Raw genomic sequence first — 1,632 nt, forward strand, 5'->3', positions numbered from 1 at the left:
ACTCTAGAAATCGCATATTTAAACTGCTAAGACACGGAAAATTGAACAAGCAACGTGTTATACTAGGCTACAGATAGTGTTAGATGCTAAAAGAGGCTAATTAGACACTAAATATTTCTTTATTTTTTATTTGAGGGAATTGGTTGTCTGTACTAGGTCCAGATTTTACACAGCTCACAGTTGTGGTTAAAAACAAGTAGCCTAGAGACATCAAGAAGTCAAAAATATGGGTCATCAAGCTTGGTTAATCTTAGTGCAAGATTACTTTACTGAACTTACTATGGGTAACTTTCATTTTTTTTCATTAGTTAGCTAGATAGGCTAGAATGTGAAGAATCCAGTCACTAGCATCCACAAAAGATGCATACACTGGACAGGGTCAATCTTGAGTAAAATCTTGGGTGAGACTTAAGGTTACAAGGGCTCCATTGAGCAAATTTTAGGGAGGGAGGGCAATGTGAAAAAGGTGCCCATACATTACCTTTACCTTAAATTGTATTTGTCAGCAAGATAAGGTGGTAGATCCTCCTGTAGGTTCTTGCTGGTGATGAGTGATCAGTAAAATTGGTGCAAACAGTATTACTGGCTTTCATATAAAATGAATATACCACTCAATGCCTTTTTTTAATGCTGTTTACAAATATAATAATCGCTTCTACCGCAAATTCAGATTTAAGTACTTTTTGACCTCTTAAAAATGACCTATATATGGGGTCATTACAAATCTGTAATAGTTTAGAAACAAATTTGGGTAAAATTCTAATCCATTGACTTTTTGCTATCTTGGAAAGTTGTTGGGCTAGAGAATTGAAACTTTCAGGGATGTGTCTACAGGCTAAAGTATATCCCGGGAAGTTATTTTGAGATCCCTAACTATACCCCTTCCCCCTCCTCTATATAACGCAGTTTTTTGTGCATTACAGCTTATATTTTGGTCAAATTTGATCCTATAGTACTATTAAAAGTGTAAATCCTTGCTTACCTTAGAAAAATTCAACTTTTCACTGTTTTTTAAGCTACTATATTCCATAATTACTCATAATTACTTCACCTGCATTGAAAAACAATTATCACCTTTTATGGTATAGTTAAGACTGGAATGAAGGTATTTAAACCCATCCACTGTTTGAAACTCTTATCTTTAAAGGGCTTTTGACAGGAGTAATACAGATAAGACTTTGAACTTTTAAGGGGCTTCTCACTCAAAATTATGATTCGTTTCTACAATTGGGTAAGGTTATTATGTTATATTAATTTGAAAAAATTAGAAAGATGTATTTGTAACTTACAAATGGGTGATCAGATCTTAATGAAGTTTGATATTTAGAAGGATATTGTGTCTCAAAGCTCTTATTTTAAATCCCGACCGGATCTGGTGACATTGGGGGGAAGTTTGGGGTGGGGGAACCTAAAATCATGGAAAACGCTTAGATTGGAGGGGTTGGGATGAAACTTGGTGGGACAAATAAGCAGAAGTCTTACCGATCTCTCTCTCTCTGTCTCTCTCTTTCTCTCTCTCTCTCTCTCTCTCTCTCTCTCTCTCTCTCTCTCTCTCTCTCTCTCTCTCTCTCTCTCTCTCTCTCTCTCTCTCTCTCTCTCTCTCTCTCTAAGTTGAAGAAACTTTTCATACTT

The sequence above is a fragment of the Artemia franciscana genome, chromosome 19 (genome assembly GCF_032884065.1).
Source record: "Artemia franciscana chromosome 19, ASM3288406v1, whole genome shotgun sequence".
Taxonomy (NCBI): domain Eukaryota; kingdom Metazoa; phylum Arthropoda; class Branchiopoda; order Anostraca; family Artemiidae; genus Artemia; species Artemia franciscana.